Source organism: Adiantum capillus-veneris, chromosome 12 (assembly GCF_014529385.1).
Source record: "Adiantum capillus-veneris isolate H3 chromosome 12, ASM1452938v2, whole genome shotgun sequence".
Lineage (NCBI taxonomy): Eukaryota > Viridiplantae > Streptophyta > Polypodiopsida > Polypodiales > Pteridaceae > Adiantum > Adiantum capillus-veneris.
The window spans coordinates 101,842,960-101,864,875 of NC_140942.1; the positions used below are offsets into that span (position 1 = coordinate 101,842,960).

Here is a 21,916-nt window from a genome sequence, read left to right on the forward strand (position 1 = left end):
CTAGCCAGTCTCAGAGACACATCACAGACTTCTTTAGAGCAGACACTGGACACCCAAAGGAGCTACTACCACAGCAGATCTTGTCACCTCACACCAGAGGTACACTGATCGATCGAGCGACTAAGCTAGGGAGATCGAGACGCCCACGACTGCAGAGGACTACACAGCATCGACGGAGGCTACATCAGAGGATTCGGACCACTTTGGCCCGGCATGCACGACGCCCGGTCAGACTGCTGTCCATGGAGGAGATTGATGAGATCCGCCAACGACAGATGCTGGATCTCTTGTGACTTGTGATTTAGCTACCCCCAGCTAGCTGCTTAGTTCACGCTTACCAGTTTAGGATCCCATTGTACTTTTATTTTATCGGTTTATCATTTTGTCATTTCATTTTGTTACTCTGACTTTGTATCAGATTCACCACATTGTAACGCTCTGATTTCATAGGTCATTTTGGCCTTCTGAAGACGTTAATATAATTTCATCTCTCTCTCTCTCTCTCTCTCTCTCTCTCTCTCTCTCTCTCTATATATATATATATATATATATATATATATATATATATATATATATATATATATATATATATATATATCAAAGGTATATTAGTGGATAGAGCCACTGAGCTCGGGAGAGCTAGACGCCCACGTCTACGGGGACGACCACGACATCGACAGAAGCTCCATCAAAGAATCAGGACTATTCTAGCACGACATGGGAGACGCCCAATATGACTATTTACAGAGGTGGACATGGACGAAGCTCTTCAACGACAGATGCAATACTTTCTTGGACAATACCCGATATCGGGCATCCTCGGGCATGGATGATGATGATGATGATTTTAGTATGACGATTTTAGTCTTTTGTTTTACTTCATTTTATTTTTGTACCCAGATTGGATTAGATCCACAAGGATTGTATCAGTTTTGTCTCATAGGTCATTTTGGCCTTTTGAAGACGTCTAAATATAACATTTCATTTCATCTCTCTCTCTCTCTCTCTCTCTCTCTCTCTCTCTCTCTCTCTCTCTCTCTCTCTCTCTCTCTCTCTCTCTCTCTCTCTCTCTCTCTCTCTCTCTCTACATTGCTGACGAATATGGTGATAGAGGAGCACAGTTGGCAAGGACATGGATGCCACTATTGTTATATGCTGATGATATTGTGCTGATTTCCGACTCCTCGGAGGGGATGCAACGTCATTTAGATGCTTTGTACACATTTGCCCACGATAGTGGATTGTCTGTTATCCTGGGGAAAACCAAGGTTATGGTGTTTAACACCACACCACAGTGGGTTAGGAGGTAAGCACCTACTTTTACATATGGCCAGGAGACGGTGGAGTATACAGATGCATACACCTATCTTGGGGTAGTGTTCAGTGGACCGGCATTGTCATTGAGGAGAGCAGCAAAGACTAGATTAACAAGAGCTTATGCAGCCTTGAGAGGTTTAGAGAAGATGTGTTTGCAAGTTCAGTTTCAAGAACCTCGAACAAAGTTGTGGCTTTTTGACACTCTAGTGGCTTTAGCTATGATCTATGGGGTTCAGATTTGGGGGCCCTCAGTGGACCACCATGGCAGATCTGGTAGCACTGATAGATGGAGATGTATGGAGAGGCCTCTAGTCTCTATGATCTCTCGAATGATACGGGCTAAGGCCTCAATGCCACATGAGATTATTCGAGCTGAGCTAGCTCTCCTGTCACGACATGGCAATTACTAACCTTAGTTGTTCGTTTCTTTCCGATGATTTTTATTTAATTTTTGAGACCCTCTTTTTGAAGTTGCAAACGAATGGACATTGTATGGCCAATGTGAAACGATAGTTTCACCCGCCGTAGACGGGAAGTTGGTCGGCACTGGAATCCAAGTAATAAAAGGGAGTCTAGGCTCAATTCAAAGTCATTTAGGTCCCCTTGCCGCACTTAACAAGTTGGTGGATACAAGGAAATTAACTCAATAAAGGCACAGTGCCAAGGTGGGGTCACCAAGAGAAAATCACCTGAGAACTGGGCTACATTGCATTTTTGGACGTGGTCCCAACAATGAAAGATGGTCAAATGACCAGTGGGAGTCCTATGGAAGCATCTCCTAAAATTTAGGGAACTCCTATTTTGGGCCATGAAATCTATTCGCGTCATTAGCTCCAGAATGACAAGAGGAACATTTTATTATTTTACTGCAAAGTCAACTGATGCATCAGTTGAGAGATTCTTAAGCGTGAAGCCCAAAACGGGAAAACCATGCATGAGTGCCACTTGACACATTTTTGGGCATTTTCCACCTTGAGAGAGAGAGAAGCTGCATTTTTCAGCCGTATGGTGGATTGTTGCAAGTACCAAAGCTATCGTGTGCAAGCTTTCCCTCTCATGTACAGTGTAGTGCAAGAAGTGATGTCTTGCACACTCTACACTGCTCTCTGTCTCCGTGCAGTTATGTGATGCCCCACAAGAGGGCTCTTCATTTGACCTACATACAGTTGTGTGGTCTTATGTTTTTGTGCCAAGGCAAGAGCCTCTTTGAGCAAGAAAAAGAGTAGCTAACTGCTACTCCAAAAGCAAGCACCAGTGAGGGTGATAACCTCACCTTGTAGGTGCATTTTCAGCTCTGGTTATGTGTTGTTTTTGGATTGTTTTGCAGCCGTATGGATGCCAGAAGCATTGGGAACAACGCCCCACTGTTAGGACAGTTCCGAGACTGTTTAGGGTTGAAAACAGGGTAAAACCCAATAAATACAGCAAGCTGTAATTGCTGTTTTTGGGCTGAAAACAGAGGGTTTATGTCTATGAAAGCGAGTTCCAAAAGGGGGATTTGTTCGGGGCGAGTTTTGGGGCCGTTATGCTGCCGAAATTTTCCCAACACAAGTGTGATCTAGTTGGATACAGGTGAAGATCCATAGGACTCTAGTTTTGTAACTTTACCCTCTAAAGGAATAAAGAAATGCCGAAAGGGGCACTAGGTTTTGGGGCCTACAGGTTGTCGGCGTCACCTTCCCAAGGACGGCTAGTCCTTGAGTCATCTCGACAACTAGCACTACAAGGGGACACAGCATGTTGGTATGGGTAGATGACATCATGGTTTCAATCACAAGGCTTCAGCATGGATAGACTGCCTCCATTCCAGTGCTCCTTGGATGCACCCTCCCTTTCTCTCACACGGACAGAGACCACTAAACTTCTATGTCAGGATTTGATTCAACTAGATACCAAAAGCACATGGATACAGCCAGTACAAGAGTTGTGCACAAAGATGGATTTCTATAAAGAGCATCTCCTCCAACTAACAGAGGATGGATATGTGATCAAACCGGCTTATACAGACACTCATTTATCCTATGGGATACGATGTGCTATAGGTCAGAAGCGCACACCGCACATCATCGCATCAGCTAGAGATTTAAGACTGGCAGATTTAGGAGAGTACCAGCAGAAGCCAGGAGATGCCAGTTGTGTCATATAGAGCCAAAGAAAGAATTACATCACATTTGTCATTGTCCGGTATACTATGAGATACGAGGCTGCTTTCATTGTCTATTCAGAGAGGGATTTGGACCGTTGGCTAGAGTCATGAGATCTCAGGTTCAGAGATGACTCGGGTTGTTTTTGTTAGAGTTGCGCTAACACAGGGAAAGTCTCTTGAGGTGACCAAGTAGTGGGAGACATTCACAGAGGGAGATCACTGACTTCTTTAGAGCAAGGACTCAGCAGCCAGATGAGCATGCTTTACACCAGACTTCAGAGCCCACTTCTACCAAAGGTAAATTAGTGGACAGAGCCACGAGCAGCTCGCGTTGTTACACAGCAGCGAGCAGCAACATGAAGGAATAGGTCACCAATGCTGGCACGAAAGGCAACTTGCAGGGCTTGTAAAACAGAGTGCATAACACAAAAACCCTAATCGGGCGACAGCCTGCTGCCCGAAACCCTAAACACACATCAATTTTCACATCGACAATTTTCAACTGGAGAAGGGCTTTTTGCAGAATTGCGCTACTTACTGCTTGGAGTTTCTTTTGAGCCTCTCATTGCGTGGGCTCCGTCGAGACAGCCAGCAGAATACAAGTACCTGCGTTTTCAGCATAGAAGTGCCTGCGATTTCCGCTTGCAGTACCTACAGATTATAGCCCACAGTACCTTCAGATTTCAGCCTACCATACCTTCCGTCTTCAGCCATCAGTAACTTCAGTATCGCAGAATCACAGTACTCGCAACACCCTTCTTAGTTCCTAGAGTTTCCATCGCGAGGAACTGTTCAGTGAACCTACACAAGGGCAGTAAGACACACGATAAGAGGATTGGGTTCTTCCTGAGCGCGAGCAGATGCTGCAGCACTGAGCAGGTTCTCAGCAGGAGCTGGTTCTGAGGATGGACCAATTAGCTGACCTCGGGGAAGATGATATTTATTAAACCCCGCCTAAATCAAAAGAGACATTTAGGCAGAGGTTTCGTGAGAGCGCACTATCGCCATGTTCAATGAGAGCAAAGAAGTTGTCTAGAGTCAAAGATGACTCAAGTATCTCACGCCGAACCAAGTACAGACCTTCAAAGAACAAGGAAGGTGCTTCTACTGTGGTGAGAAAGGACACATGAAGCCCGACTGCCCTGTTCGGCAGCAACGGTAGGAACAAGAACAGTCGAAGAAGGAACCCACTCCACCGAGCTTGAATTCCATTCCTGATATGAAAGGGAATACAAAAACCAAAAAAGGAAAGCGTCAACTCCTTAAAGGCTGGGGATCCGTGAATAACCAACGGGTGTTGATCCTCTACGACCTTGGATTGACGGACAACTCACTAGACACTGCAGAACGCTTGGGCCTCACACCGTCTCAGCTTGGAACTCCAGTCACCTCCGGATCGACATTGTTGACCACCAATGCAACTCCCGTACAAGGACATCTCAATCTTCGGATCAGCGAGTACAAGGATTGCGAATGCTTTTTGATTGCACCCATCGAGGGATGTGATATCATCTTAGGTATGCCATGGCACTACCATATGCGACCAATCCCAGATTATGTAGAAAAGGCCCTCGCCTTTGAGCATGAGGGCAAGAACATCAAAAATTTTGCTGATGCAAGGGATTGGCTATTCCCTATTATAAGCCATATCTCCAAAACAAAGGAAATTAAAGAAGTGTGTTTTTGCTTACTTGATTTTCGCACGAGAAAGAGACAAAACTAATGAGGCTTCACTCTCTACTTTGAAAATTAAACGTTTTCAATTTCTTGAAAAGTATAAAGATTGTTTCATCGATACTCTGCCGGACAAGCTACCTCCGGAACGTCCGGAAGATCATCGCATTGATCTCATACTGAGTAGCTCTCCCCCAAACCAACCCCCTTACCAGGTTAGTCTTGCTCAGCAAGAGGAAATTTTGAAGCAAGTCAACGAGCTTCTGGAAAAAGGTCGAGTACGACCAAGTACTTCGCCTTACTGCTCTCCAGTTGTCACAAACTGCTGACGTGTCAAGTTTTCAGATCACGGCTGAGGGGCCTAAACCCTAAGAAGCAGAAGCAGTAGAAGAAGAAGAAGCGGGAGAAGTACCCACCAGCTTATGGTGTAATAGGAATGGCCTATGAGCTTTAAGAAAGGCGAAATTAAGAGAATTAGAGAGAACATTTTTGTGAGACTACTTTGAAAGCATAGAGGGTGAACTTAATTGACGGTAGCAACATAATCATAGTACTTAGTTAACTTAGCATGAATAATACTTTTGCAAGAGAGAGTTTTTAGAGAACGTGACAACAGTTAAGGACCAGATTTATGTAGAGCCGGTCCCCCCTCCAATAGGCATTTGTATTATAGATTCTCCCATCAAGAGAGACTTGGTACAATACAATCTTTATGTTCATTGTGACATAGGTGATGCAATGAAGATGGAAAGCTTCATGCATCACAAGCATAACATAAACTTTGCAAAAAGCACTTAACTATCCCAAGCCTCAGTCCCAAGGCCTCAAACACCTTCGATGGTGGAGAGAGATAGCGGGGAATGAGGATAGGAGAGAAAGAAGAAACATTCATAGGAGAAAGAAATAGTTCCTCACTTATCATCACTCTTCTTGCTAGCATACATAATAGCATAGTAATGAAGATGGAGAAGATGGCAAGCTTAAGCATTGAAGCATGGCTCTTGGACCCTGGTTGGATTTGCATTCCATAGCCAAGAGTATTGGTGTAGGCTCTCAACTTCTCTACTAGCTTGGAGAAGGAGATGGAGCTCTTGCACTTTGCACTTCACACAATGAGAGTGGGTGTGAGTATGTGTGGGAGAGTATAATCCCCAAGCAACCCCTCCTTCTTGCTTTGGTCAACCCCCCCTTGTAGCTCATGCTTGAAGCTCATTGGACCCTTCCAGGCCTAGCCAATCACATGCAAGAGGCATATCAAGTAACAAGGGTAGCCTTGGGACATGAGTCCCCCTTTCCCCTTTGAGAGAAAGGACTTGAGAAATGCAAAAACAATTAATTAAATTAACTGATTTATCATTGGACCCCTTGGGAGGCCAACCAATAGGCTTTAGGCACACCATGAGGGCAACATGGGTAGGGGCTTGACATGTGTCCTTGCTGCCTCTTGAGGCTTGGGCTTACCTTGTGTGTGTGTGTGTGTGTGTGTGTGTGTGTGTGTGTGTGTGTGTGTTCGTTCTCTCATCCCCCTAGCTTTAGGGCTCGCCCCCTCATGGGTAGGAAGTATGTTTACTTTTGGAACACAAGCACCTTAGTCAGCAAGCACGACAAAGCACCTCAAGCTTGGGTAGTGTTCCCACAAGCACCTCAAGCACCTTAGTCATCAAGCACGACAAGCACCTCAAGCACCTTAGTCATCAAGCACGACAAGCACCTCAAGCTTGGGCAAGTTTTTCCCACCTCAAGCTCGGCCCTAGCTTACCTAAGGTCAAAGGACTTTTAACACTAACCTTTGGAGGTCTTCAATGAAACTAACCCTAAGGTCTTTAAGCTCCATTGGCTAGCCTTGCTCTTTGATAGATCATCTCTCATTTGGATCCTTTTACCATTGGCCCCGTGTTGAGATAGACCCGTAAGCACATGTCTATATTCTAACCCTTGTTACCGTCTATTCTCCCACATTAAATGATCAGTTTAATATGAGAAAATCATTTGGGTTGGTTAGATTTTATGACGTTACCTCTCTTTTGAAATCATAGTCGTCCTCGACTATGAGGTAGAAGAGATAAAGTCTTAGTCATTAGTCAATGTTTCTTAGCGGGTAGAGGATCCCTTGTTACCCTACAACATCTTTCCAAGATGGCACACATACCAATAAAGCTTCTTAGCTCATGTAGATTCCTTGGATTAGGCCATTCTTTTATTACCTCCAACTTTGATGGATCCATTCAGATACCATCTTGAGAGATAATATGATCTAAGTATTGAATCTCTTGAAGGAAAAATTCGCTTTTCTTTAGGTTGAGAAAAAGCTTGTTCTCCCTTAATGCTTGAAAAATCACTTGGAGATGTTGCTTGTGTTCCTCCAAGGACTTGGCTCCAAGGACTCGGAGTAGATGATGAAATCATCAAAGAACACTATAGTGAATTTGCGATAGGGTCTAAAGATTTTTTCCATTAGACGATTGAACGTGGTTGGTGCATTAGTCAAGCCAAAAGGCATGACTAGATATTCATAGAGACAAAACACTGTACGAAACGCGGTCTTTAGGATATCTTCAACAACAATCCTTATTTCATGATAGCCACTTTTAAGGTCAATCCTACTGAAGTAGGTAGAGCCTTGTAGCTTATCAAACAGATCTTCTACTCGAGGCACGGGAAATACACATACGGTATGTACCATCTTTCTTTTGCACTAAAAGGACTGGAGAACAAAAGGGAGAGGAGCTAGGCCTCACCATCTCTTTGTCAATCAATTCTTATACTTGCCTCATGATCTCCTCTTGTTGAGCTTGGAAAACTCGATGAGGAGCCTTGTTAGGCGGTGAGCTTCCTGGTAGGAGCTCAATTCAATGGTCATCATCCCGTCGTTTTGGAGGTAAGTCCATAGGTGTAACGTGACACATCTAACCCTATGTGTCCGTGGACAAGCTACAGCACGACAAGGGTTCAGTCAGTCCAGTCACTCTAGATTTAGAAGTGATCTGGCACTTTTGTGAGTCTGTTCGCAGACCGTGCATGCCTAGACACTGAGTGTAGATGCATATCCTCTGGTTGCACACAACATGATCATAAGCATTCCCATCAGAATCCTTCAGGGGAATTTTTTAGTGCATCTAGCCTATTTTCCCTATTTTTGACATTTTTACTTGGTGAGCCAAAGGTCCTTTTCTGGATCTTTGAGCCCACGAGTGGCCACTTGGCATGATCGAAGCCGTTGCCCACAACTCTAATCGCATGGCCAGGAGCCTACAAAGAAAGCGCTGCTTTTTTATTATTATTACTTGTGCTGCATCGTTCTGATTCTGAAGTCGCAATTCAGGACTAACGACGATGAGGCAGTTCAGCCCACAGTTGGCCGCTTGGCTTGATCTAGGCCATTAGCTTGGACCTCAATCGACTGTCATTAAGCTGTTTCAAGGTTCGGTGAAAAGCTGCCTGAAGACTTCATCTCTCGATAAAACCTCCGCCTTCTTTGCCTGCAAGCCATGGGCGCTTCATGAGGCCGAGCCAACTTTCGGTGGCCCCAGCATTTGCATCTCGATGCTGCTCACGGGCTCCGACGTAGGGCAGTTCTACATCCATTGCATCAGCGCCATGGCCACCTCCTTCAGAGCAAGCGTTGCAAAAAAAAACGTTGCAAGCATCCGAAGTACCCTCCATCTTGATGGTCTGCAAATATAACCACGTTTGAAAGGTCTCCAGTACTCCTTTACGGTTCTGCCCGGCTTGCTGATGCACGGACAAACATCGCGGAAAAGAATTGGTGTGAATCTTTAGAATTACGCATGGGGACTTGCTGCAAAATATTATTTCCATGAACATTGAAGGATGGCCGAGGGCACAGGGTTGTTGAATCTGCATGAGCTATAGTTGGAGCGAGTTGCGCCTGCAGAAACGAGCTGAGTATGGTAGTACAAGCTGGACATGATGAGCACTCTCAAAGATTAATATTTTGTGCGATCAATCCATGGCACTGGTCTGTTCTAGTGATACTGAAACAAAAGATATCAGATTTCAATCGATGATCAATTGGCCTAATCTAGAGTTGAATCACCAAAACTCATTGCCTTAGCAGACCCGTTCAACACATTTTCCTTTTGATGCTATCAGGTTGTTGGTGATGTAGACGGAAGAGAGGCCGAAGAAATAGAAAGAGTAATCATCGAAGTGAATATGAGGGCAGAAAAGCTTGGCAAGATCGATCGACACACCGAAGCTTATGATGGTTAGTTGCTTGCACTTTTAGCAGAGAGTGTGACGGGATTAGTGGCAGACAACTCAATGTCGAGGGAAAAGGCATTGGTGAATGATATCGAGTGGAACGCCACCCATACTAATGCCCATGAGCATCATGTGATAGTAGTTCACCAGATGCGTATTTTGATTATTGACGAGCGGATTGAATATAGTGCCTTCCGCTATGGGGATGCCAACCTCAAGATGCCCATTATCATGTGTAGTTAGGAAGCACGATACATAACTCGGGTTAGCCAACAAGGAGGGAAGAAGACATAATTGATGACCGAAGCAGCTTACAACACACACACACACACACACACACACACACACACAGATAGTAATATTGATCAAAGGACATAGAACATAAAGTTACATCTGAGTGTTTTGTGTATGGCAGGGAGGACATATATTCACAACACTGTACGTTCCAATTACACAAGCGCAACTCCAACTCGACAACACTGTAAGGTCCGTTATTTGCATCCAATTTCCATGCGCATGCGTTTGCTTGGCGCAACACATAAACGCTACGGGGCAGGGCACCGCTTCCGTTTCTTATAATTTTTTGGAGAGACCACAGTGCCAGCTCTCCACCATACTTTTGTATGACACCTATGTATGACGTGCACTGTATACTTTGCACTTTCAATCTGTGACGTTTCATTGCACGATGATATGTTTAACTATTCACATTGCTTTTTGTAGCTTGACTCAAATAGCGTCCTGTTGATTGGACAATCGAAAAGCATCAGTACAACATTGCAGGTCAGTAAAGCACCTCATCTATTGTTGCATTTCGTTCATGATTTATCTATTTGCTTGTTTTAGAATTTTCTGCATTACCTCATTTTCTTCAATTTATTTGGATCTCATTTCAAAACTATACACTCGATGTCAATCAACATTTGCACATGTTGCTTACACACGCTACTCTTGGCATACGGTTGCTAGCCAATGCATGTGATGTATTACAATAGTGAATACACAAGTAGAATGCATGTGGTGTATCACAATAATGAATTCACCTTGTGCATTATTACTTTAGCTCTAAATAATTGATTCCGTATTATACATGTCCTTGTTTCTCCCGTACTAGGTATAAGTTTGAAGTTTTCAAGACCTAGAAGATTACAATCTAATCGTTAATAAGCTAGGGAGAAAACTGCAACCAACTTGAAGCTAGCTTATCGTCCATATGCTAGGTCATGGTTTGAAATTATTGCATTGTATAAAGATTGGAGCATGCAATGTGATATCTTTGCTCACAATCTAAAAATATGTCCCTCCTGCAGAGCGGCATACCTCACATATATAGTGATTTTCGAGGTCATAAGAAAAATGAAATAGACACTCTTGTTGCCCTCGCTTTTGTACTACTGCTGGGCGCTTTTCCATCTTAGCGACAACAACGAGACTTAGCAACATTGAATCTATAGTCTATTACCAATCCAAGATACTAACCACGAATCAACAGTATCCCCTCTCTATTCATAAGACCAATGAGCGATATTTGGACGTAAGAGAGGCAGACATTATAATTATAGACAAGCTATCCATGAGAATTACTCATTCTCTTATTCCGTTCAGTTCTAGATGCTAAATGTCAATTTACATATGTCATGTTATATTCTATAGATGTTATATAGAAAGGCCCACCAAGCAAGACTAGTTCACTTATTATTTTTGAGTAACTTTTGTTGGAAAGTAGGTAGGGAAAATTGAGTAAGTTTGTATATAAGAAAACCTAGACTAGCACTAATTGGCAGAAGAGGCAGTAGGAGCTCCATACTCAAGAGGCAACTTCTCAGCAAGAACCCCCTTGGTGGCGATTTCCCTCCAAGCAGAATGACTCCCCATGCTAGCGTTTTTCTCCAAGGATCCATCGCCGGCATAACCTCAGCTTTGGCGTTTTTCCCTCCAAGCAAACATCGCCAAAGATCCCAGCCTCTAGCGTTTTCCAGAATTGCAGCCTAGCGTTTTTGGAGCCCATATCGCCTTTCCATTGCATGGCGATTTTCAGCCCTAAAGACCAACAGTTTTCAGCCCTCATAGCGGCAGATTTTCAGCGACAAAGATCAGCAGATACCAGCGTTTCTCCTAGCGTTTTCAACAGTAGCACATTTCAGCCAGCAGCGTTTTCGGACAGCAGTTCATAAGCGTCAGATTTCAGCCCTTAGGTCGGTCTCGTCATCCCCGTCGTCGTCGTCGATCTAGCCTAGACTTGCATCAATCACATGCATCCACTTTGTACGAGTTTGTGCAATCAATCGTAGACCACTCTCGCCAACGAGAGTGGGGCCTTCGGAGGAGGGTTTTACAACGTCTCTCGTGCCGTATTCTCTTCTCTCTCTATCTCTCAGTCTCATACACTTGCACGCACAGTGTCCATTCACTTTGTTTGTGATCATTGCACTCTCTCAATAAGAACGGAAGGCTCTCCCTTCCACAAGAACAAAAAGGAACCTTGAGCACAGTTCAGAGCACTCATCTTGAGCAGAGTTCAAACATTCATTCCGCCGCACCTAACATTGGTATCAAAGCTTTGGCAGTGTTCTGTATCACTCAAGGAAAGAACCACAAGAACCACACTTTTTTTTTTTGCTTGTTGAGGTCGCACAAACCCAAGTTTGCTTGGGCGTGTCGATTCCTAATCGTGTTTTTGAAGAGTGACAGGAATCCCAGGAAAGAAGGGCTTGTTCAACCTCCCCTTGTGCCTCTTTTCACTCATTGAGAGCGGACCGTGCACTTAGCGTCAGGCCAATCGACGTGAGGTGGGAAAAAGCAACCTTGGTGTGAGCTCAAGGCCGCCAAGGGGTGCGCCCACGGAAAAGAGCAGAACTCGAGTGAAGAGAAGATCCTTCTCTAACACAGATTGCAAGAGAAAGAAGAACCGCAAGACCCTTAAGACCCGCAAGAACCTCAAGAACTCAAGAACCCCAAGAACCAAGACCCCCAAGAACCCAAGTTCCTAGTGAACTTAAGAACTCAAGACCACAAGAACCCAAGACTTCGGTGGATGGTCATCACTCGAAGTGGAATGGATACTTTGCTTGGAGGTGATGAGCATGAGAGAGGCGAAGAAGAATTTTCCCCACCAGGAGGTTTTTCCGACTCTCCCCCTTCCCCATCTACGCCAAGGATTGCACTAACTCCTATGGAGGAGTTGGAGCAATTGTTTATGGAAAGGAAGTTAGAACGTGAAGCAAGACACGCAGAAAGAAAAGCAGAAATGGCTCACAGACACGCAGAAAGAAAAGTAGAAATGGATCGCAGACACGCAGAAAGCAAAGCAAAAAGAGAAGCAGAAAGAAAGGCATCCAAAGCAAGACAAGAACAGAGCGACCGACACATGCAAGAGTTCTTGCGACTCTTTTCTCAAATGCAGGCACAGATGCAAGAGATTCAGGAGACGGAGACTCTCTCAGTCTCTTCTTCTCCCAAGCATGACACACAGAATTTGCATGATAATTTGAATGACAATGATTTGCATGATGATTTGAATGACAATGATAAGCATGATGATTTGGATGATAATGATGAGCATGATGCTTTGCATGATCAAGATGTGATTTCTCACAAGCATGAAGATGACGTGATTGTTCACAAGGATGATGAGTTAGTTGATGCTTTTCTTAGTGAAGCTAATCTCGTTGCAGATTCGATCAATCACGAAGGATTGATCTTGGCTCTCGAGCCTAGGTCCAAAGAACCCCCTCAGGAAGAACCGATCTTGGCTCTCGAGCCTCGGTCCAAAGAACCCTCACAGGAAGTATTATGTGTTCGCATGATTCATACGCATGTATTGTTCGAGTGTTTCATTCGTGATCGTTTCCTGTATTTTTGTCAGCGTCTTTATGTGATCCCTTTTCCTAGGCATGACATAATGTACGTTGAGCACGTTTCACTCATGCATGAGCACGGATGTATGCGGATTTCTCATGAAAAGCTGAAAAGTATGCATTCAAGGACGTCACATTCCATGTCTCTTCCTTGGTACGACACAGCTGTAGAAAGAGCACATGAAAGTATGAGCACCAAGCATGGGCATTTCCGTTGTGAATTGCCACAGTTGATTGCTCTAGATCAAAAGAGAGAGATTCGATCTCATTGTTTGCGTGTGTGTGGTGAACGCTTTGGCACTCCGTCTATCACCGGGAGGTGTATTTTTCCTGTTGCCTTCCGTAAATAAGTATTAGATATATTTATTTTATTTTTACTTGTTTGTCCCAAAACCCTTGAAAAGGTGCAAGTGGACATTGCATGGCCAGTGTGAAACGGCTGCAGCCAAATGGGTTTCTCACATCGGGGATCTAGGTCGGTTAGACAGGGACTGCCCGGGCCAGTTAGCACTGAATTCTGATGAGTATGGAAGCTCGTGTGCGCCAAACTAGAATTTGGGCCACTCGTCAAGTCACTGCAACTTTATAAGTTGAAAGGGGCCAGTAAATTAACCCACATTGTAGATGTTGGTCAAATGGTAGTCTTCAATGATGGTCAGGAGACCGATAGGGACGCCATGGAAGCATCTCCTAAAATTTAGGGAACTGCTATTTTTGACCGGAAAATGTGTTCGCGTCATTAACTCTGGAATGACAAGGGGAACATTTTATTGCTCTGCTGCCAAGTCAACTGACGCACCAATTGAGATATTTTTAGCACGGAAAGCCCAAGCTCGGAAACTGGGCGACGTGTTAGCCTGTGAGCGATTCTGCCACTCTGGGAGGCAAAAACGAGCTGCATATCAACAAAGGGGGCGCCATTTTCAGCCTCAGGTGGATTGTAGCAGGTACAGAAGCTATGGAATGCTTACCTTGCCCTCTATGCACAGTATGGTGACGGGAGTGATGCCCCGCACGCTACATACTGCTCTCTTTCTCCCCTACGTACAGTATGTTATGCCCCACTAGTGGGCTTCTCATTTGACCTATGTACAGTTCTGGGGGTTTATGCGCGTTTGCCAAGGCAAGAGCCTTCTGAACAGGAACCGGAATAGCTAATTGCTAATCCCCCACAGGTACGCACAGTTCCATCACGAAAGATTGCGAGTTTGGAGAGTTTTCTTGCGTGAAAACCCGTCCAATTCACAGGGGAACTGTCCCATTGCGCGCGGGAGACCTTGGGACACGCGTAGGCGTGTTCGCTCCGCTAAAAACGATCCGAAACAGGGAATTACAGCCCGCTGTGTTTTTCTGCAGGTTTAGGGTTTCGCACCTAAACTGCAAGGGAACATCGGGGGAGCCTCGTGAGAGCCTTGGGATACGTGTACAGGCTTTTGGGCTCCCGCCAGTGAAAAACAGAGAATTACAGCCCGCTGAATTTCTGTGACAGCTCACCAGAAAGCTTCCAGATATCGAGGGAATCCGTCCTAGACAGGTGTTTTTGACCTACAAGGGTTTTTGCGCCCTTATGCTGTCGAAATCCGGTCGAAAACCTGCGTTTTCAGCCCTCGCCAGGTTTGGACAGCTTTGTGAAGCTTGTGCTAAGTGGTCGGATCGTCTACCTTAATTTGAATAAAGAAATACCGAAAGGGGCGCCAGTCTTTGGGGCCTACAGGGTGTCAGTCTCGTGTGCGCAGTGACATTCTAGTCGCTGGACGCAACTGTGTTCTCTTCCCTTCTCAGTGCTCTATGTAAAGTTAACAGGTAATTGAAATAGTAGCGCCCTCTACGTTGTACGGGCCGGTTATATGGTTCCATCGACGGGATAGTCACTTTTTCTTCAAAAAGTGCAGCGTGGATTGTTGTGGGTGAAAGCAACACAGAGCTTGTCGATATGGCAGAGAAGAGAGACCAAATACCTGAAGAGGGATCTTCCTCACATGGCACAGAGAAAATTCCTTCAACTCTTCAAGAAGAGGACAGGTTGTTTAGAACTCAACTGCGTTACTGCATGGACATGTTTCAGCAGTTGGCTAACAACCCAAGGATGCAGGAATTCTTACAGGCTCCGACACAGGGTTTTAAGCCTCCTACACAGGGAATGACTGAGCCGTTGCAGGAAAAGGAGATTTCCAATGCGCAGAGGACTCGTGATGCTCGAGGGAAAGCCCATGTGGTTGAGCAACTAGCGGTGTCCAATGATCCAAAGCAACTTGCTTTAGCTGGACAGCAACCGTTTGTGAATGGTCAAGGGAGCAATGAACAGGCTATGCGTCAGACCTTCCATTACCTAATACTTATCCTGGTTATTTTGGAGGTGGTTCAGTGTTTCAAGCTATGGCTGGACCTTCCACAGGTTATATGCCAGGGAATGTGTTCGGGACAATGCAAACAGGCATGGGTAACCCTATGTACGCGAACATGGGTGTCCAACCAGGTTTTCAGGGTGCCTATGGCCAGTTTCGAGTGCCTGGAACACAATTTGGTATGGCTGGTTTTTCGCAGCCATACGACAAAATGCAGATATGACAGGGAAAACAGTTGATGCGAGTGCTGGAATGAACACTCATGGAGCACCACTGCTACAGGCACCTGTTTATGATAATGTGGCTCCTTTGAGTCAGCCTAAGGATTACAAGGAAGGTGGGCAGGAAGTGAAGTTTGAAACTTTCAGAGGAACTGAGGACCAATTAAAGGCTTTGACCTTCATACAGCAGTTCGATGCAGCTTATGCTGGAGGCAACTTCACGGAATCTTCAAAGATACGCAAGGCTGCCACTTTCTTGAAAGGGAATGCGCTTCAATGGTGGACCGCATTGTTGAACCAAGGTCAAGCCCCAACAACGTGGGTCCAATTCAAACAACTTTTTGCGCCTGCATGGTTGACAAACACTTTTGAAGTGGATGTAATGACGGAATGGCACGAGTTGAATGCTAAACAGTGTGCGGATCTGGAAGAGTACAATAAACAGTTTTGGGCCGCACTGTTGCCAGTCACCTCTTACAGGTTTGTGCCTTTGTCAGAACAAATTGAGAAGTACTGTTGCGGATTACCCAAGAAAATCAGGGCCTACTGCAGAAAAGCCTACTGTCATGAATATGTTTCAATTGATAGAGAATGCAAGAGTGGCCAACAATCTATCGAAGGGAGATTCCGATGGATTTAATAGCCACAAGAAAGGGGCCCAGGGCAAACAGTTTTCAGCCAAGGGCAATGTTGCAGCAAAGCCTTCTAAGTCTCCTGCAAAGAAGCCCTCCACTGAAGAAGCTGATACGTCCAAGAAGCAGTCTAAATCTCCTTCGGAACGAGGACAAGGACAAAAAAGGCATTTTTCTGGCAAAACTTTTCAAGAAAGGAAAGCTCTTAGGGAGGCCAAGAAATGCTAAATTTGTGAACAGGAAGGACACTTTGCAAATGAGTGCCCACAGAAGAAGTCACAGGATAAGGATGACAAGTCAGACCATAAAGGGAAGAAGCCAAAGCCGAGTGCAGGACTTGTTCCAGATTTGGTTGGAGATCAGCCAAACACAGATGCCACGGAGCTGTGCAGAGCTTGGGGCAAAGTTAGAGACCAGACAGTGCTGGTTTTCTTTGATCCAGGAGCCCGTGCAAATTTCATATCACCAGAATTGGCATCAAAGTTGGGCATTCGTGCAGAGGAGATGGGTATGACAAGCGAAGCAGGTTTGGCATGCCCAGGACATTGAGAGCCTGTTACTCCCATTCTGGGAAAGCTTCGTCTGCACATTCAGAGCTATGTGGATGCGGAAGAATTTCATATTATGCCGCTTGAGGGCTGTGATGTGTTATTGGGTATCCCATGGTGTTACAGGTTGCATGCTATGGTGGATACTTACAACAAAAAGATTACCCTTGTACATAGAGGAAAGACTCATGTCCTTGATGTAAAGCTTAAAGGCGAGTCTGTTCCAGTTGTTTCTGCTTTTGCTATTTCATCTGTAATAAAGAATCATCTTTCTGCGTACTTGATCTTTGCAAAAGAAGTACCTCAAGTTGTATCTAATTTGTCTACCTTAGATAAAGATAGGTCAACTTTTTTGAGTGGTTTCAGTGATTGTTTTTCGGACTCTTTGCCAGGGGAGTTACCTCCTGAGAGACCTGAGGGAGCGTCATTGTTTACAAGAATAGACCTAAAGAGCGGGTATCATCAGATACGCATTAGACCAGAAGATGTCCATAAGACTGCGTTCAGGACAACATTTGGTCTCTATGAGTTTCTTGTCATGCCATTTGGTCTCACAAATGCTCCTGCCACATTTAATAGAATGATGGACAGAATTTTTAGACCACATAGAAACTTCGTGGGTACCTTCTTTGATGACATGATTGTCTACTCAAAGTCTGAAGAGGAGCATAGGGATCACTTGACCGCAGTTTTCAATGAGCTACGCAAGAATAGGCTACTCATCAATGCGAAGAAAAGTGAGTTCTTTTTGCAAGAAATTCACTTCCTTGGGCACATTGTTTCAAAGGATGGGGTACGCATGGATCCCGCTAAAGTGGAAGCAATTAGGTCATGGCCAGACTTGAAGTCCGTACATGACATTCGAAGCTTTCTAGGCTTATGTTCCTACTACAGGAGGTTCATCCGAAATTTTGCTGAGATTGCTTCTCCACTCCATGCACTGCAAGGAAAAGGAGTTACTTTCAAGTGGACAGCCAAGGAAATTTTAGCGTTCAAACACTTGAAAGAGAAGCTGACTTCAGATCCAATAATTATTTTGCCAGATCTTTCTAAACCTTTTGTGGTTCAATGTGATGCGTGTGGCCATAGTCTTGGTGCAGTTTTAATGCAGAATGGCCGAGTAGTCGCATATGAGAGCAGAATTCTTTTGAAGACTGAAAGGAACTTGCAAGTCTATGAGAAAGAATTGCTGGCAGTAATTCATGCTCTCACTAGTTGGAAACAATATCTGCTAGGGGCTGATTTTGTTGTCCAAACGGATCATCAAACCTTGCGATATTTTCTCACACAGACGAAGTTGTCTGAGAAGCACATGCGATGGGCAAACATCTTGTCAATGTTCCATTTTCAGATTGTGCATGTGCAAGGGAAAAGGAACGTGGTGGCTGATGTGTTGTCACGAAAGCCCCAAATTTCAGCAGTGTCAATTCCGTACCATTGTGAACTAGACGAAATGAAGACACAATATGCTGAAGATTCAGATTTTGCAAGGATCTATGACCAGCTTGTTGATGGGCAACATCATGAGCACTATATGCTTAAGAATGACTTTCTCATGATGCATGGAAAGTTATGCGTTACTAAACAGTTACGGCCAAAGATTTTGATGGAAAGTCATGCTCCACCTTATGCTAGGCATCGTGGAATTGATGCGACAGTGAAAGGGGTTGAGGCATTCTTCTATTGGCCAGCTTTGCGTCAAGATGTTGACACAATTGTAAGATCATGCTAAGTATGCCAAAAAGTCAAATTTGACAGACAAAAGCAACCGGGATTGTTGCAGCCATTGCCGATCCCATATAGGCCATGGGAAAGTATAGCAATGGACTTTATCTTTGATCTTTCAAGGACGCAAACAGGAAATGATGGGATTTGGACTATCATTTGTAGGTTCAGTAAGCAGGCCCATTTCATTCCTGTTAGGAAGAAGATAAAGCCAGAACACATGGTCAAGATATTCATGAGCAATATCTTTAAATATCATGGGATGCCTCAGTCAATTGTCAGTGACAGGGATCCACGTATGACGAGTCTTTTCTGGAAGGCATTGTTTGAGAACATGGGCACTACGCTAAAGTTCTCTTCTTCGTTTCATCTGCAAACTGATGGACAGTCAGAAGAGGCAAATTCTACTGTCCTGGACCTGCTCAAATGTTATGTGTCAGAGCACAACGCAACTTGGGAACACCATCTTCCATTGGTTGAATATGCTTACAATAACACTGTGCATACGTCAACAGGAAAGGCACCATTTGAGATAGTGGAAGGAGGGAAGAAAGTCCCGCCCATTTTGCAGACTAAGGACAAGATTTTTGAGGCAGACAAGTATGTGCAAGATATGGATGAAACATACAGGAAGATAAAGATTGCTCTTGAGAAGACTCAGGCTAAGCAAAAGAAAGCTGCTGATCGTCACCGTCGTACTTGTATTTTCACTTGGTAATTGGGTGCTTTTGCGCTTTGAAAAGGCTAGGTTAAGGAAAAGGAAAGGCAAGGAACGCTTGTTTCCTAAGCTCAGTATGCGATATTATGGTCCTTTTCAGATTTCAGAAAAGATGAGCGATGTAGCTTACAGGTTAAAGCTACCAGAAGGCTGGAAAATACATAATGCTTTTCATGTCAGCCTTCTAAGGCCCTTTGTTGGTGATGTGCCAGAGAATATGCTTGATGAGGAACAACCCGAAGTGGAAGAATTGGATGAAATCCTTGTTCCTGAACAGATATTGGCACATAAAGAAAGAAAAGTTAGAAGAAAGGTTGCAAGACGCTATTTGGTGAAGTTCAAGAACTATCCATCATTAGATGCCAAATGGTTGGAAGAGTCTGAATTGCTTGATTCACCTCAGCTATTGCAATTGTATCTTGAAGCCTTTCAAATGGAACCCACAGTGACTTGATGCAACCTTTTTGGAGCAAGGCAAGAGCATGGTTCCTGATGCTCAAGAGAGTAGTTAAGCAATTGTATCTACTCTTTCCATACAGAATTTAGCTAGAGAAGTTTGTGCTCAAGAGTACACTAGAAGACTTCTATGCTTGATATATGTGTCGTAGCCAGGTTGGTGGGATTGTTTAATCGTCCAACGCTACATTTCCGGAAGCATGTATATCTTGGATTCCCATCATAGAATATATGTGATATCAGGAGATATCTGCATGGATTATTGGCATGCAAGCGAGGTCGCTTGCAGTATTTCAAGGGTGGGGTGTGTCACCAGGAGGTGTATTTTTCCTGTTGCCTTCCGTAAATAAGTATTAGATATATTTATTTTATTTTTACTTGTTTGTCCCAAAACCCTTGAAAAGGTGCAAGTGGACATTGCATGGCCAGTGTGAAACGGCTGCAGCCAAATGGGTTTCTCACATCGGGGATCTAGGTCGGTCAGACAAGGACTGCCCGGGCTAGTTAGCACTGAATTCTGATGAGTATGGAAGCTCGTGTGCGCCAAACTAGAATTTGGGCCACTCGTCAAGTCACTGCAACTTTATAAGTTGAAAGGGGCCAGTAAATTAACCCACATTGTAGATGTTGGTCAAATGGTAATCTTCAATGATGGTCAGAAGACCGATAGGGATGCCATGGAAGCATCTCCTAAAATTTAGGGAACTGCTATTTTTGACCGGAAAATGTGTTCGCGTCATTAGCTCTGGAATGACAAGGGGAACATTTTATTGCTCTGCTGCCAAGTCAACTGACGCACCAATTGAGATATTTTTAGTAGGGAAAGCCCAAACTCGGAAACTAGGCGACGTGTCAGCCTGTGAGCGATTCTGCCACTCTGGGAGGCAAAAACGAGCTGCATATCAACAAAGGGGGCCCCATTTTCAGCCTCAGGTGGATTGTAGCAAGTACAGAAGCTATGGAATGCTTACCTTGCCCTCTATGCACAGTATGGTGACGGGAGTGATGCCCCGCACGCTACATACTGCTCTCTTTCTCCCCTACGTACAGTATGTTATGCCCCACTAGTGGGCTTCTCATTTGACCTATGTACAGTTCTGGGGGTTTATGCGCGTTGGCAAAGGCAAGAGCCTTCTGAACAGGAACCGGAATAGCTAATTGCTAATCCCACACAGGTACGCACAGTTCCATCACGAAAGATTGCGAGTTTGGAGAGTTTTCTTGCGTGAAAACTCGTCCAATTCACAGGGGAACTGTCCCATTGCGTGCGGGAGACCTTGGGACACGCGTAGGCGTGTTCGCTCCGCTAAAAACGATCCGAAACAGGGAATTACAGCCTGCTGTGTTTTTCTGCAGGTTTAGGGTTTCGCACCTAAACTGCAAGGGAACATCGGGGGAGCCTCGTGAGAACCTTGGGATGCGTGTACAGGCTTTTGGGCTCCCGCCAGTGAAAAACAGAGAATTACAGCCCACTGAATTTCTGTGACAGCTCACCAGAAAGCTTCCAGATATCGAGGGAATCCGTCCTAGACAGGTGTTTTTGACCTACAGGGGTTTTTGCGCCGTTATGCTGTCGAAATCCGGTCAAAAACCTGCATTTTCAGCCCTCGCCAGGTTTGGACAGCTTTGTGAAAGCTTGTGCTAAGTGGTCGGATCGTCTACCTTAATTTGAATAAAGAAATACCGAAAGGGGCGCCAGTCTTTGGGGCCTACAGGGTGTCGGTCTCGTGTGCGCAGTGACATTCTAGTCGCTGGACGCAACTGTGTTCTCTTCCCTTCTCAGTGCTCTGTGTAAAGTTAACAGGTAATTGAAATAGTAGCGCCCTCTACATTGTACGGGCCGGTTATACCGTCTCTTTGTTTATCTACTTTGCATGCACAGTCTTTGAGGAAGACAAGATTTTTTCGAGTCACTTTACATGGAATAGGTATGTTCATGGTTTTGTGTTGGATATGGTTTCACGAATTTTCAACCATGGAGATTCTCTTGAAAAAGAAAGAAGCATGACTCTCGACGAAGTTGAAGCATCGAAGGAGTCCCAGAAGACTTTGT

The 21,916-nt window shown here is 44.7% G+C and overlaps 1 protein-coding gene across 1 annotated transcript in view; it reads right to left on the minus strand.

The window, feature by feature from the left end:
- LOC147446234 (xanthine dehydrogenase 2-like) overlaps positions 1-21,916 on the minus strand; it is a 97,156-nt gene that overhangs the window by 61,625 nt on the left and 13,615 nt on the right. The gene's annotated exons all lie outside the window — the stretch shown is intronic.